General features: G+C 46.2%; 1 protein-coding gene across 3 annotated transcripts in view; it reads left to right on the forward strand.

Annotated features, from left to right (window-relative positions):
* The first annotated feature begins 9259 nt into the window (after positions 1-9259).
* Positions 9260-16744, forward strand: part of LOC137563310 (proto-oncogene Mas-like) — a 32418-nt gene continuing 24933 nt past the window's right edge. For 2 of the 3 annotated variants that reach the window (XR_011030315.1, XM_068275604.1), the window contains exon 1: positions 9326-9560. The gene's annotated coding sequence lies outside the window, so the exon portion shown is untranslated. Of the gene's footprint in view, positions 9281-9325; positions 9561-16744 lie in introns of those variants that run through there. The other variant, XR_011030316.1, reaches the window with a different exon arrangement.

Consider the following 16744-nt stretch of genomic DNA (forward strand, 5'->3'; position numbering starts at 1 on the left):
CATCAACCACCTTGCGGCTAAACATTTCCACCAGCATGAGGAGTTCCAGAGGCTGAAGGCATCTGGTGCTGGCAGTGGCACCACACCCATCACTGCACAGCCTTCAGCAGCAGCAGCAGCAACAGCAGCCACCCGCCCTCCTGCTCCTCCAGCAGCACCAGCAGGAGTGCGGAAACGCACTGCTCCTCCCCCCTCTGCAACTCCTGCCGCCGACACTGAGGCCTGTTCTGGCAGCCAGTCCTCAGTGGCCTCCTCTGCTGTGTCTGCTGATTCCCGTGTCAGCAAAAGGCCACGCCAGAGCCTTTTGAGCGAGTCCTTCCAGGGGGTGGTTAGGGCTCTGCCTCCCAGCAGCCGTCACGTGCGGCAGCTGAACGGCTTGCTGGCACGGGCCATGTGCTCCCAACTCCTGCCGTACACGCTCGTGCAGGAGGGGAGCGACATTCGTGCGCTGCTTGCTTGCGCAGCCCCAGACTGGCAGCTCCCCAGCAGACACTTCTTTGCCCGCAAGGCCATTCCTGCACTGCACCGCTTTGTGATGGCCAATGTGGAGCGAGGGCTGGAGCACGCGGTTGGTGAAAGGGTCCACGTCACCATGGACTCCTGGAGCAGCCGCTTCGGGACAGGCCGCTACCTGTCCTTCACTGTCCACTGGGTCAGCTTGGTGGAAGGGGGTGAGGATGGGAGAGCAGCAGCGGGCACAGCAGCAGCAGCAACACAGTGGGTGGTGCCACCCCGCAGGGTCAGGGGAACTGCAGCAGGTTCCTCCGATCCTCTGCCATCCTCCGGCACACCTGGCCAAACCCCCCGCCTCAGCAGCAGCGTGAAGGCCCGCCACTGCCAAGCGCTGCTGCACTTGGTCAGCCTTGGGAAGACCAAGCTGACGGCAACCCATGTGTTGGCCAAACTCCAGGAGCAGGAGAGGATTTGGCTGACCCCCAGAGGCCTCAGAGTCGGAGAGGTGGTGGCCGACAATGGGGCCAATCTGGTTGCCGCAATAGACAGGGGAAACCTGACCCACATCCCCTGTCTTGCCCACGTGCTGAACCTGGTGGTGCAGAAGTTCCTGCGCACCTACCAGGGGATGGGCGAACTGCTGGAAACGGCAAGGAATGTTGTGCGTCACTTCCGGCGCTCGGCTGCAGCCTGTGCGAGCCTGGAAGACGTGCAAAAGGAGCTGGATCTGCCACGCCATCGGCTGATCCTTGACGTTCCGACTCGCTGGAACTCCACCCTGGCGATGTTGGAGCGTCTGGTTGAACAGAGGCACGCTGTCAAACAGTACCTTGCCCTGGCCACTGTTTCCGCAGCTCAGAGAAGGGACAAGACCAGCAACATCCCGTCCATCGTCCCCGATGATGACTGGAGGCACATGCAGCAGGTGTGCTTTGTGCTGGCTCCCTTCCTGCAGGCCACAAACATGGTGAGCAGGGACCATGCTATGGTCTGCGAGTGGGTGCCCCTGGTTTCTCTGCTGAACAGGGCCCTCGATGCTTTGCTGGAACAGGGAGCGGCAGCCTTGGACCAGCAGGAGCGGCAACCAGCTGCGCAGTCCACCTCTGAGGGGGAGGAGGAGGAGGACTTGGTGGAGGTCCCTGACCTGGCTGCTGATGAGGGGGATCAGCACAGCGCAGCTGAGTTGGTGCGGGGGTGGAGAGAGGATGAGGCGGCAGAGGAGGAGGATGAGGACAGCACTGACGTCGATGTGCCAGCAGACGTGGCCCGCCTCTTCCCAATGGCAGCGCACATGCTGACGTGCCTGCGCAGGGACCCCAGGGTGATCCAGATGAAGCAGAGGGAGGACATCTGGATCAGCATAATGTTGGACCCACGCCTCAAGGGGAAGTTGAGCCAGTTCCTGCCGCCTGCAGGAGGAGACCCAGCGCAACAAATAAGGAGCTTGCAGCAGGCCCTTGTTGAGCGCTTGGAGGAAGCCTTCCCCCAGCCTTCCACCCCCACTGTCCAGCAGCCAGCACAGAGGCAGCAGCAGGTGCCTGCATCCAGCAGCAGCAAGCGCCCCACAGACCTGCTGTCTCTCAGCCACGAGCTCTACAGGACTGTAGAGGCTCCGGCAGCAGTGACTAGAGAGGAGATGCATGCAGCAGCATCCTCCTCCGGTCACAGCCAGCGCCTGACCCGCATGGTGGCTGACTACATGGGGTCGTACAGCGGGCTTGACAGCGATGCCCCTGTTGATCCCATGGAGTATTGGGTCAAGCGCATGGAGATCTGGAGCGAGCTGGCGCAGTACGCCCTGGAAGTGCTGTCCTGCCCCCCTTCCAGCGTGCTGTCCGAGCGCTGCTTCAGTGCAGCTGGTGGCGTGGTCACCGAGAAACGCTCACGTCTGTCTCACAAGTCTGTGGACAGACTGACGTTTCTCAAGATGAACCAGGCGTGGGTGGAAGGCGAGTTCCTGGCCCCTGTTGTCGGCGAGAGGGGGACATGAACTGGCTGCCGGAACCATCGTTAATGTGCCTTACCACCCTTTAACACCTCCTGGCTCCTGCTCACTAAGCCAGCCTGGTTCACTTTGACTATTACGTCGCCTGCAGCCACACATTTTACACCTACAGTGGGCTGCTGTGTACTGCCCTTCTGCTGTCTGTCTGTGTTTCCCACTGCCAGGGTACACAGAATTACCTTCTTCTGCTGCCACTCTGCCACCAGCTATTACGTCAAACAATAGCTATATTGGTTGTAAAACCAAAAACCAAAAAACCATTAAAAAAAAAAAAAGGTTTAATTTTTCTGAGGTGCCCGGGTTGAAAACTGTGTTGTCCCAGTTGTGTATTGGACACAATGTGGGCTGCACGACCGCTGTCTGGGACCTCCTGTTGTGTTTATTTACAGCCCTGGTATCACCGCTAGGTACCAGGGCTATTATGTCACGCTGCCTACCTGCTGCCACACTCACACTGCTCCTCCATACCTCCTCCTGCTGCTGCTGCTGCTGTCTGTCTGTGTTTCCCACTGCCAGGGTACACAGATGATTTACCTTCTGCTGCCACTCTGCCACCAGCTATTACGTCAAACAATAGCTGCTCACATTACTCCTCCATTCCTCCTGCTGCTGTTGCTGTCTGTCTGTGTTTCCCACTGCCAGGGTACACAGAATTACCTTCTGCTGCCACTCTGCCACCAGCTATTACGTCAAACAATAGCTATATTGGTTGCAAAACCAAAACCAAACAAACCATTAAAAAAAAAAAAGGTTTAATTTTTCTGAGGTGCCCGGGTTGAAAACTGTGTTGTCCCAGTTGTGTATTGGACACAATGTGGGCTGCACGACCCCTGTCTGGGACCTCCTGTTGTGTTTATTTACAGCCCTGGTATCACCGCTAGGTACCAGGGCTATTATGTCACGCTGCCTACCTGCTGCCACACTCACACTGCTCCTCCACACCTCCTCCTGCTGCTGCTGCTGCTGTCTGTCTGTGTTTCCCACTGCCAGGGTACACTACACAGATGATTTACCTTCTGCTGCCACTCTGCCACCAGCTATTACGTCAAACAATAGCTGCTCACATTACTCCTCCATTCCTCCTGCTGCTGTTGCTGTCTGTCTGTGTTTCCCACTGCCAGGGTACACAGAATTACCTTCTGCTGCCACTCTGCCGCCAGCTATTACGTCAAACAATAGCTATATTGGTTGCAAAACCAAAACCAAACAAACCATTAAAAAAAAAAAAAAAGGTTTAATTTTTCTGAGGTGCCCGGGTTGAAAACTGTGTTGTCCCAGTTGTGTATTGGACACAATGTGGGCTGCACGACCGCTGTCTGGGACCTCCTGTTGTGTTTATTTACAGCCCTGGTATCACCGCTAGGTACCAGGGCTATTATGTCACGGCGAGCTGCCTGCCTCATTGACTGCCTGCTGCCACACACTCATCCTCCTCCTCCTGCTGCTGAATTTACCTCCTGCTGTCTTTGTGTTTCCACTGCCAGGGAGCACATACAATGGCGCTTCCAACATGCGTGCGCCCACCAGCTATTTGTTACGCTCAAAAATAGCTGCATTTCTTTAAAAAAAAATTGAAAAGAGAAATACGTGAAGATGATGAAGAAGAAGATGAAAAAGAAGAAGAAGAAGAAGAAGAAGAAGAAGAAGAAGAAGAAGATGAAGAAGAAGAAGAAGAAGATGATGAAGAAGAAGAAGAAGAAGAAGATGATGAAGAAGAAGAAGAAGAAGAAGATGATGATGAAGAAGAAGAAGAAGAAGATGATGAAGAAGAAGAAGATGATGATGAAGAAGAAGAAGAAGAAGATGATGATGATGAAGAAGAAGAAGAAGAAGATGATGAAGAAGAAGAAGAAGAAGAAGATGATGATGAAGAAGAAGAAGAAGAAGAAGATGATGAAGAAGAAGAAGAAGATGATGAAGAAGAAGAAGAAGAAGATGATGAAGAAGAAGAAGATGAAGAAGAAGAAGAAGAAGAAGAAGATATAGAAGAAGAAGATCTAGAAGAAGAAGAAGAAAGATAAAGAAGAAGAAGAACAAGTATATACAGTAACACTACTGAACAAAATTTAGGACACAACTTCTCTTTCCACATTTTTTTTTAAAGGAACATCCCCACATAATCACTTGCTGTTGTTACTTGGAAAAAAAGATGTTTCTTGCATCATTCACCCTCAAAACAAGTGTTGGAAGCTATTTAAGGCCAATTCGAATAGTCTGCTCGAATAGTGAGCTCGAATACCGACTCGAATAGTGAGCTCGAAGTCCAAAGTCGAATCGAATAGTAAAAATTATTCGACTCGAATATTCGACTGACCTCGAATAATTTACTATTCGAATTCGACCAAACTCGAATTTTAAAAAGGGGTATTTGAGCATCACTACTGGGGTTACATACCAATATATAGCAATATATAGATATAGGAAGTGTTTCTGATATTGAAACAAGGATTATTAAAGTGTGTATCCTGAATAATTTACTACATTCTTCTATATGACACTGGAGTTCTTCTTTAAATACACTAGTTATTTTGTTTTTTCATTTATAACCAATCTAAATGTTAATATGTTAGAAATATCGGCTGACAAACAAGACCAACATTAAACAATAGCTTGTGGCAAGTAAGACACAGATTAACCGCAGTTTCTGCCCCCTTTAAGACCAGAGACTGTTGGTTTAAAAAAACGGCGCTTACCAATGTCACCGCCATTCATGCCGATCTTCCATCTTTGTAGCCCCTCGCTCTGCCGTCCCTATGACAGCAGAGCTCCCTGAGCCTGTCAGCAGCCAATTTAATTGGCTCCTGACCCTGTCATCAATGTGAGCCAATGTGATTAGCTTACAGTGATCATGAGGTCAGGAGCCAATTAAATCGGCTCCTGTCCAGCTCAGGGAACTCTGCCGTCATACCAAAGGCAGAGCGAGTGGGCTGCAGTGGTGAGAGAGCGGCGCAATCGACGATAGCAGAGGGAGCGTGCGGCGGGGAGGATGGAAATCTCTGCCCTGACAGAAGTAACAGGTGTAAAAAAGGGATGTAGATTTCCATCAGCATGGTCTGGAAGTGGTTAAAGGACACCTGAAGAGAAAGGGATATTGGAATTTGGGGACTGCCAGATTATATTTAATGCAAATTGCCCAGCTCTGCCTCTAATACTTTTAGCTATGAACACTGGACAAGCATGCAGCTCAGATGCAGATCAGATGTTTGACTAAAGTTTGACTGGATTTGGTACATGATTGTTTCAGGTGTCCTTTAAATTGACAGTCAGCCATGTTTTTACTGAACATCCTGTGTGATTACAAATGTATGCATACAAAGTTGTGTATTTAAAAAAGCAAAAACAAACAGTACAAATATCTTGTTGTGACAAAACACACAATAACATTAAGGAAATCACAGCTTCTTATTATAACTGGTGGCTGGATAGTGTAATGGTTAAGGGCTCTGCCTCTGACACATGAGACCTGTGTCGAATCTCGGCTATGCCTGTTCAGTAAGCCAGCACCTATTCAGTAAGGATTTCTTTGGGCGAAACTCCCTAACACTGCTACTGCCTACTGAGTGCGCTCTAGTGGCTGCCTCATAAGCGCTTTGAGTCCGGCAGGAGAAAGGCGCTATACAAAAAAAGGAATTATTATTATTATAACTAAATATACTGTAAAACTACAAATACATATTAGGATTATTATTTTTATCTTAATGTGAAGCAGATTATGAATGTGTCACGAAGCAAGTAGGTATGGCAAGGATTGACCACAATTTGCAGAAATGCTGAAACAGGAACAGAAGTGTGCAAAAGTGTTTAATGAAAACCATATGGTGCATAAATGCAACAACATGCACAGCAAGCTATGTACAAACAACCAGGAATTGCAGTGATATATACCGTATTTTTCGGAATATAAGACGCACTTTTTCTTCCCCAAATTTTGGGGAGAAATGTGGGTGCGTCTTATATTCTAAAGATACAAAAAAAAATCAACGCAGAGTGCGCAGGGAAGCTGAAATGCCGCTATACATTACCTGATCTTGCAGCCGCGATCCTCCCCCCGGCTGTCGGCGATCCTCTTCAGCATCCTCCTTTCATCCTGGGTCCCGCAGTGCGATCCTCTTCAGTGGCAGCGGTAGGCAGGGGCACTGGCCGCCTACCGCTGTGCAGAGCCGCCGGGGTCCGCTGGGCCATCTCCATAAACACTTCCGGGGTCCGCTGGGCCATCTGCATAATCGCCGCTGGAGTCCGCTGGGTCCTCTGAATAATAGCCGCTGGAGTCCGCTGGGTCCTCTGAATAATAGCCGCTGGAGTTCGCTGGGTCGCCGCCTCCATACACGCAGTCATCTGCACTAGCCGCGCACGTGCGCCAGGGGTCATGCATGACGTCATGCATGACCCCTGGCGCACGTGCGCGGCTAGTGCAGATGACTGCGTGTATGGAGGCGGCGACCCAGCGAACTCCAGCGGCTATTATTCAGAGGACCCAGCGGACTCCAGCGGCTATTATTCAGAGGACCCAGCGGACTCCAGCGGCGATTATGCAGATGGCCCAGCGGACCCCGGAAGTGTTTATGGAGATGGCCCAGCGGACCCCGGCGGCTCTGCACAGCGGTAGGCGGCCAGTGCCCCTGCCTACCGCTGCCACTGAAGAGGATCGCACTGCGGGACCCAGGATGAAAGGAGGATGCTGAAGAGGATCGCCGACAGCCGGGGGGAGGATCGCGGCTGCAAGATCAGGTAATGTATGAAAGTGTATTGTAGTGTATTGTAGTGTAGTGTAGTGTAGTTAATTGGAGTTTAGTGCAGTGTAGTGCAGTGTAGTTTAGTACAGTGTAGTGCAGTGTAGTTTAGTGCAGTGTAGTTTAGTGCAGTGTAGTTTAGTGCAGTGTAGTTTAGTGCAGTGTAGTTTAGTTTAAGTGTAGTGTATTACTGTATAGTGTATTGTAGTGTAACTGATGGGGAAATAGGGCATAGTGTAGTGTAACTGGGCAGTGTAGTGTAGATAGAGTAGCTTAGAAAATGTTTTTGGGGGATAAATGTCCATAAGACGCCCCTGCAGTATAGACGCACATAGGTTTAGTTTTTTTTTTTTTTTCCTGATTTTTGCCCTCTAAACCTAGGTGCGTCTTATATGCCGGAGCGTCTTATATTCCGAAAAATACGGTACATATATACATACATACAATGATGCAAATAAGATGCAAACATATGCGACCCATATGCACAGCAATACACGTGATCACACATGCAAATAACGATAAATATACAAACATACAAATATATACAAATAGTGCGGTATTACAGGGAACAGGCAATGACAAGTCAGAACAGAGTATCAGATACAAACAAGGCACAGAGAAATCAGCAGAAGCAGAGTCAGGACAAGCATAGGTTCAGCAACAGGTTATCAGATAAACAAACAAGGTACAATAATCCGGGATCAAGGAACAGGAGTGTCCAGGAACTCAGACCTACAGGAAAAGAGGTTCTGGCAATTGTTTGGAGGAAGAGGCAGTCTTTATATAGTCCATGTAACAGGAAGCAGCTGGTGATAAATGATCAAAGTTCCATTAGAGGCCTCTACAGGCCAGACAATGAACTGCAAGGCCTTGTACATAATGACAGGCCACCTGCTGGTGGATAGTGGAAGTCCATGCAATAAGTTTTATAAAGTCAACAGCAGATGGGGATTGTGAAAATAAGTCACAAATCTTTATAACTGGGCTAGCTTCATTTTTTTTTTCAGTCCGCAACATTATCTTGTTGAGATAAGTAAGATAGAGAACAAACGTTAGACCCTCTCTATAACTGGGATGGCATGTGTGATAGCAAACATTCACACACTAAGTTGAGTATTTATTTTTCATTTGTAACACTAATTGTTAAGAATGACCCCAAAATAAATAAATATCCTTATAACTGAGATTGCTTGTATGTTAAGAAATATAATACAAACTTGTATTGGAAATAAAGTGACACAACCCCAAAGAGTACAAAGCAATGATGAAGGTACTTAAAAGCTATAACATGCAGACAGCGGTGCTGTTCAATGCCTGGCCTAATGATGATGAGCAGTTAAGTAATATTTCCGTATAATGTGCAGAATAGCAGCAGTAATGCTCAGTGTCTAGTGTGATGTGCTGCAATTGCAAATCTTGTAATGATAATGAAGATGCATATTTAAAAGTAGTTGATGGCTATACTGTGCAGACAAGCAGCAGTGCTGTACAATGTCTGGCATAGTGTGCTGCACTTGGAAATATAGCTAGAAAAAACCCTATAGCCTATAGTGATGATTCTTATGCCGAACACACACAAAGGAAAAAAAGGAAGAAAAAAAATCTGAATCCTGATCTTCTCAGCAGCAGTTGTCACACCACTTGAAAGGCTGTTCTTTTTAGAGGGCCTGTGTGGGGTGTATACTAGGTAATTAAGGGGGCTGCAGATATGATTTCCAGAGTGAGTTCCCTGCTTATTGATGGCCACTATTTGATTGCTACTATAACCAGGGCATTATGGGATGACCCACTAATCCCAACACAAGTAATCTATAAACATCACAGATATTTGGTTCTGACTTTTCCCAACCAAATCACCAACATTTGTGGTGAATTTGACTTTTACGCTTGGCACAACAGCAACACTATCATTTGCATGCATCTGGCAGAAGTCCTGTTTGTGCATACAATGAATCTTCAGTATGAATGTGATGTGATCAATCAGCTGTTTTGATAATGCAAAAATAAACTCATATAGTAAGAACAAGTCAGGGCAAGAGGATATAAGCCTCAGCACAGACAGAAAGAAGGATATGTGTGTGACACATGCTATGTCAGTAAGTCCAAGGGATTGTGCAATACCTGAATAGTATAAATGGTATTAATTTTGTTTTAGTAAGAGTGGGTGTGATATAGCCTTTCCAGTAGTGCTTTGTGTACACACTTGTAAACTAAACCATTCGTACACAGACTAAGCAACAGTCAGGACTGGGAATTTATGTGCTGATAGCTGCTACTGTACCTGGAAAATACACGCAGATGTAATCAGCTCCAGTTTATAAACATTACAAGACAGCCACAAAAGGAAAAAAACACAAATGAAGAGGAGCTTGGTAAGTTTTCTGCTGTTTATAACTATTCTTCTAAATACTTTTGTTATGACATAGAAAGTCAGTATTCATTACACAATCTAAACTATGCTCCTTTTTTAAAGTGCAAGTGGGGTAATGTGTGTGTGTGTGTGTGTGTGTGTGTGTTCATTCTAAATGTGTGTGTTTGTGAGTGTAAAGTGTGTATGTCTGGGCGAATCACAGCTTCAGATAAGGTTTTACTGCAGGGAACTTCAAAGGGTCATTAGCTCTGCTGTGTTTCATAGTTAAAACTACAGCGTGTGGTTTGTAAATTGCATATATGACAGAATGATGCAATGTTATAAAAAAAAAAAAAAAAAGCTGAGAAGGATATGGATTTTTCTTTCTTAAAATAATACCAGTTGCCTGACTCTCCTGCTGATCCTGTGTCTGTAATACTTTCAGCCACAGCCCCTCAACAAGTATGCAGATCAGGTGCTCTGACTGAAGTCAGACTGGATTAGCTGCATGCTTGATTCAGGTGTATGATTCAAACACTACTGCAGCCAAAGAGCTGCAGTGGCTTGTCAGCAGGGTTGACAAGCCACTGGTATTGTTTAAAAGGAAACATCCATATGCCTCTCAGTTTAGGTTCCCTGTAAACATCGCCATCTCTGGCGCCCTTTTTTACCTGCTCTGCATCTACCAACCTGTGTGGGACAGTTAATTATGTGCTCTGTAAAGCTCTGTGGTAAAAATATTGGGGGTTAGGAGGTGGGGGCCTTTATTGTTAGGAGTTTGCGGATGGTCCCCAGGGGTTAAGGTTAGGAAGTGGGGGGGGGGGGGGGGTTAGGCACCATGGTAGGCTTAAGGTTGGGCACCACCGGGGGGGGGGGGGGGGAGGGTGTCTTAGGGTTGAGCTTCGGTAGAGGAAGGGTTCTATGTGAGAGTAGGGTTAGATCATAGTAAAATATAGGTAAAGATTACCAATATTTTACTATCATAATCAAGTAGTAGAATATTGGTAATTTTACCAATATTCTACTAGCAGCAATCTCCAGCGCCCTTTTTATCAGGCACCATTTTTTACATGTACGCTAATAGATGACCCTGGTTATAGCCTGCTATCTAGTGGTGTTTCTTTATGTAACAGGACCTAAAATACACTATAAAGATGACCTGTAATATTTACAGACAGCTTATTTATATTTTTGTATACTGCACATGACAAGCTATCTTGATATTCTTTATACAGGCTTTTTAAATTTAAAATTTCTAGATATTTACCAGTGATACTTAAGAACCTATATCAATATATACTAAAACAGTGTAGCATCACACATGTATAGCTATTTTATTGCTGCTATACCTAACAGAAAATCCATGGTTTGACCGTGGCATATCTGTAGCAAGTTATCAGTGTGGTCATTCTGTCCAAAGGAAATATCAGTGCTGCAGTCAGATTACAAGAAAAGCATCCTGGTAGAATGTGTGAATGCATTTTTCATCACTGAGTACGGAAGTGTGCAAATCATCTCTGTAAAATGTATTAGCTAGAGGCTTGCTAGACAACCAGCGGTTCTGAATGTGAGCCTGGCTTCAGGGGGATAAAGAGATGATTTACATATTCATGAGTGATGCATCATTGAAAACCACATTTGCTCACTTAAAGGACACATCCAAGCTCTCAGTGTCGCGCTGACGTCATTTGGACTGTACAGCACAGGCGCAGAACTACTGCACCTGCGCTGTACAGTCCAGATGATGTTAGCACGCCAGTGAACCGCACACTGGAGCGCAGAAAGAGCCGACGCTGAAGCCGACCTGGTGAGGTCGGCTGCGCCACTGGAGGGGACCGGGAGCCACCAGAGCTGCGGCAAGGGCACAAGATGGATGCCAGGGGCTGGAAGAAGCCCCAGGTAAGTGGATTTTTTATTTTTATTTTGCTTGGACCACTCCTTTAAAGCTGAATTATCCCATATACCTTCTGTTTTAAGAAGGGAAACTATACTCAGAGTTGCATTTTAGTAGGAGGGCTACTCAGGCTCTTTGAGTCCCTTAAATATTCTTAGTCATTCTGGGTCACCATGAGCTTCTGAGTATTCTGAGTACGGAAGCTGCCTCAGTAGCTGAACGATATGCTACCATTTATAAACCAATCCATGTGCTATAGATTCAAGCTAGTTCCTCCTGGTTGCATCAAGCTAAACAGTGCAGCGTACAGCTAAGGGCAGCGTGAGGTAATACCTTCCAGACTCTCACATTACGCTATGATTCTTGCAACACAGACTGCCGTGAGACCTCACAATGCTGAATAGAACCTGACTCATCCGTCTTGAGAGAAAACACACAAGTCACAGTTGTTTCCCAAATGTTATTCTGTGGTAATCAGATGTCACTTTTACTGGCAGCATGTACTGCTTGGGGGGATATTCCACAGCTGATTATCTGATTATCCTCTGGCAACGCTACCTGAAACCTGATTAACAATCTACATTATGGCAGTTTTCACACTTATCCATGCAAGTTCTGCATGTAGTCTGTGTAGTCGTGTTTCTCCACGTATTCCATTTAGCAATTTTTCCGTTTGGCCCTTTGTTATTTTTCCTCTGTGATTTTGCACTTTGTATGAGATTTTTCAAATTGTAATTTCTCTGTGCATACCATTAAAAGCAAGAAGTTTTAAATCAGGATGATACCATTTATTGGCTAACTAAAAAGAATAAGAAAAAGCAAGCTTTCGGCTTTGCAGCCTTCGTCGGGCTTACATCCTGTATGCTTGCAGGCTGATGGTACAGACAGCTTTATACATGCAACATCAAAAGGGAAAACATAGATTTTTTTCAAGCATAAATACATGTCATTAAGATGCCTTAAGTGAAACAGAACATCTAAATGGGGTGAGAGGTTGTTAGCTGAGATAAGGATCCTTGTTTACACCATGCTCCCAGACCTGGGAGTTGGACTCGCGGCACTTTGTGCGCGCAAAAGTCTGCGAACGGCACTTCACGTGCTAACTGTTTAGCACACCCGTGCTAAACAGTTTGCACGGCTTTGTGAATCAAGCCCTATGTGAGTTGCAGTGAGTTTTGACTCACTGCACATTCGGCTTGATTCACAAAAGCGTGATAACTGCGAAAAGGTTTGCTCACGTAAAGGATTACGTTCGCATGTAAATGAAGGTTTGCACGCGATCACAATCGCGTTTGCGTGCAAACCTTCTTTTTACACGCGAACATAATCCTTTACGTGCGCAAACCTTCGTGTGCGGCAGATCGCGTGATAACTGCTGTGCTACCAGTTATCACGCTTTTGTGAATCAAGCCCGTAGTGTGCATTTTACAAGGGAACATGGAAGTCCATAGACTTTCATTTTATCATTCACACTACAACAGTGAGTTGCTGTGCAGTGCATTTCAACTCGTGGAAATGGGTGGAAATGCATGGAAACTCTCCAACTCATTCACACCCATTCATGAGTTTTTATTCATGCATTTTCATGCATTTCAACTCACTGACCAGTGATATTCTTAACAAGGGGATAGCTTCATTTAGCACATATTGGAGTTTACCTTTGATAAAGTGCCCAAAAAACTGTTTTAGTTATCCCAAGCCATCTGTCAGATTACTATCCCTCTGGAATGCTTATTAGTACTCTCTTCTTTACTAGTGTGTAGAATAAGTGCAGCCAGCCATACATAGTGCAGAGGACTTGATTAATTTTAGGCTAGTTGGGTTTGTTTGAACAAATCTGCATGAAATCTATTGCTTTTCTTGAAAGGGATGACTAACATCTAGTCAATATCAGGGATCCGATTGATTAAGAAAGGGAATAAGTGGCTTGTAAATCTTCAGTTACATTGCTGGTGGAGTGATGACACACGATGGAGAGATGGGCTTCTGTTGGTGTCTCTGGATGTCTGATTTTTCTTCTCTTAGCTTGTGCATCAGTCACACTTTCCCACAAACTTACTTCTAATCAGGGGTTCTCGGATACCCCTTTGCAAAATCCGAATTGATCCGGATACCTAGATATCCGGATCCGAATCGGATATCCGAATACGAACTTTTTGGTTTCCGAGTAAACTCGGATATCCAAACCCAATATCCTGAATATCCAGCCGGATTCGGATATCCGGATAAAAAAACGGAAGTGACCTGAAAATGGCTTACAATCTCTCTCTCTCTCTCTCTCTCTCTCTCTCTCTCTCCTCTCTCGGCCTGACTGCCTTCAAAAGGGATTTTTGCCATTGAAGTTGATTTTGGCTTCTGCTCGGATATCTGAACTAACTATCCGCCCGGATTTCAGATGGGAAATCCGAGTTTGTCGGATAGTGCTATTTGGATTTTAAAAAATATCCGAATTGCTATTCAAAGTTCGGATAGTGAAAAAAGTTTGGATTATCTGGGTAGTTCGGATACCTGAATTATATGGGTAGTTCGGATACCTGAATATTGGATGAGCACCACTGCTTCTAATACCTTATCTTTGTGACCATAAGCAAAGCTAATGCAGTCAGTGGTCTATAGACTTGAGATTTGTGCATTCACCATTTCAGGCAACAGTGTTATGTCTGTTGGCAGCACCAGAATTTTCACACATTGACAATAAAGTACTTTTATTGGCCCCAGAAAGCAAAAAAAAAGGTACTTAAAGGGAACCTGGAGCAAGATGAAAATGGAGGCTGCCATCTTTATTGCCTTACAAACAATGTTAGTTACTGAGCTGTAATGCTGAGCTTTGGGGTTTAGAGGTTTTTGAGTCACACACCTGGAACGTGCATGCAGCCAGATCATCTGCAGTCAAAGTATCTGCATGCTCCTCTCACTTCAGGTTTCCTTCAAAAAAAGTTGTCCAAAATTAACTTAAGTTTAATATTACTTGTCTTACCTGCTTTTTAGTACTTTTTCAATTGCTGGATGAAAAAGGTATTTTGAGTAATGAAATAAACATCTCCTGTGAGAAAACTCGAGTAAATTTTACCCATCTCCCAGAAGGGATTAATAACACACACACAGGTAGACAGTCAGACACAAACACACACACTTATTGTGAGGGAAAGAGGTGTTTGATCCCTTGCTGATTTTGTTTGCTTGCCCTTGACCAAGAAATGTCCACAACCAGTCTATAATATAATTGTAATGGTAGATTTATTATAGTTGAGAGACAGAATAATAACAAAGGAACCCTCAAAAACCAATGCTCCAGGGTCAGAGCTTGATGTGAATTTCAGTGACTAAAATAAGTATTTGATACCCTATCAAAAGATGACTTACTACTTGGGGGCTAAACCCTTGTCGGCACAGAGGTCAGACATTTCTTGTAGTTGGCCAACAGGATTGCACACAACTCAGAGGGACTTTTTCCCACTGCACTTTACAGATCCTCTCCAAGTCAGTAAGATTTCAAAGCTGATATTTGACAACTTGAACTTCAGCTCCCTCCACAGATTTTTACTTGGATTGGGGTCTAGAGACTGGCTAAGACACTCCAAGAACTTCATGTGCTTCTTCTTAAGCCACTCTTATTGCCTTGACCATGTGTTTTGGGTCATTGCCATGCTGGAATACTCATCCATGACCCATTTTCAATGCCCTAGCTGGGGGAAAGAGGTGCTGCTGTCCCAAGATTCAATGGTACATGATGCTGTCCTTTATCCCTGTCATGTGGTGAAGGAGTCCTGTTCCCTTAGCAGAAAAACCTCCCCAAAGCATAATGTGTTCACCTTCATGTTTGACAGTGGGGATGGTGTTCTTGAGAACATAGGCAGCATTCCTCCTCCTCCAAACACGGCAAGTCGAGTTGATGTCAAAGAGCTAAATTTTGCAGCTGATCTCGACACCGGATCCGAGCTATGAAGCACCCGTTTTGGGTGCCAACATAGACCATAATGATATTATAGCTATAGCAGCGCAGTGCGAAATAACTGTAATTTGAGTGGGGCAATAGCCAAACCATGAATTACGGCCATAGTGGAACAGGGTAGGTAATCAGTAGGGGAGCATATTTGATTTATTCCCCTACTTTTCCTTCCGGATCAATACGTACTGTACGCCAACTGTGGTCTCATCTGATCACAACACTTTCACCCTATTCTCCTTCAGATCATTAAGATGTACATTGGCAAACTGCAGACGGGCAAGTACATGTGCTGTCTTAAGCAGGGGAACCTTACAGGCTCTGCAAGATTTGAGTCCTTCACAGCGTAGTGTGTTACCAATTGTTTTCTTGGTGACTATGGTCCCAGCAGCCCTGAGAGCTTTGACAAGTCGTCATCCCCCCCCCCCCCCCCTTCCCCCTTGTACTTCTGGGCTGCTTCCTCACCATTCTCAGAGCCCTGCCCTTGCGAGCTTACAACCGAGGGGAATAATGTCCTTGCAGTTTCTCAGATTTCCGCTATTCCCCTGTGCAATAATATACCAATAACTAGCTTCACCTAAGCAGGAAATAGACAAATTTCTCTGGTGTTTATACAAACTGTAAGGTCTGGCAACCTATCCACCCACGAATCAGCCTTAATGTCCCAATCTACCTCTGCCATCTTCGCCTTGTGTGGCGCGTCCCCGCTTGAACGGGAGGTGAGAGACAACACCTACCCGACTTCGGACACACCCAGGCCTTTAGGGCGCAAGATATTGAGGCTGAATGCAGGGTGGGTATAGATTAGAGTTGGGCCGAACGGTTCGCCGGCGAACGGGGTTCGCGCGAACTTAGGTGGTTCGCGTGCGGGTACCGCACGCGAACCTTTTGCGGAAGAAGTTCGGTTCGCCCCATAATGCACCTGAGGGTCAACTTTGACCCTCTACATCACAGTCAGCAGGCCCAGTGTAGCCAATTAGGCTACACTAGCCCCTGGAGCCCCACCCCCCCTTATATAAGGCAGGCAGCGGCGGCCATTACGGCCACTCGTGTGCCTGCATTAGTCAGAGTAGGGCGAGCTGCTGCAGACTGTCTCTCAGGGAAAGATTAGTTAGGCTTAACTTCTTCCTGGCTGCATACCTGTTCTGTTCAGTGAGCCCTCAGCCCACTGCATACCTGTACTGTGATCCTGCCACTGCATAGCTGTTCAGTGATCCTGCCACAGCATACCTGTTCTGTTCAGTGAGCCCTCAGCCCACTGCATACCTGTACTGTGATCCTGCCACTGCATAGCTGTTCAGTGATCCTGCCACAGCATACCTGTTCTGTTCAGTGAGCCCTCAGCCCACTGCATACCTGTACTGTG

The sequence above is a fragment of the Hyperolius riggenbachi genome, chromosome 3 (genome assembly GCF_040937935.1).
Source record: "Hyperolius riggenbachi isolate aHypRig1 chromosome 3, aHypRig1.pri, whole genome shotgun sequence".
NCBI lineage: Eukaryota > Metazoa > Chordata > Amphibia > Anura > Hyperoliidae > Hyperolius > Hyperolius riggenbachi.